Source organism: Pongo abelii, chromosome 8 (assembly GCF_028885655.2).
Source record: "Pongo abelii isolate AG06213 chromosome 8, NHGRI_mPonAbe1-v2.0_pri, whole genome shotgun sequence".
Classification (NCBI taxonomy): domain Eukaryota; kingdom Metazoa; phylum Chordata; class Mammalia; order Primates; family Hominidae; genus Pongo; species Pongo abelii.
This window is the reverse complement of record NC_071993.2, coordinates 73,548,380-73,548,748: the sequence shown is the minus strand read 5'-3', so window position 1 is coordinate 73,548,748 and position 369 is coordinate 73,548,380.

Here is a 369-nt window from a genome sequence, read left to right as displayed (position 1 = left end):
CTTTCCTTATTTGCACAAGAGTGATCTTGTCTGGCCTCTTCCCTTCCAGGTGCAAAGTCAAGTCAGGGCTGGAATGACTTTTAAAGAAATGTAAATCCCTGCCCCAGTGTCTGGCCCCATCCGTTTTCCTTTACACCTGAGGGCTCTTTCTCTTCTCAGCTCCGTTTTCCTTTACACCTGAGGGCTCTTTCTCTTCTCAGCTCCCCCACCTACCTAGCCATGACAAGCACTTAGCTGCTGGCCGACACTTACTGAACACTTACTAAGTGCCAGGCATAGTGCTAAGTGCTCTATACACCTGACTTCTTTCACAGGATGCCTCTAGCTCAAAAGAACCATAGGCTGCTGGCTGGGCACGGTGGCTCACAT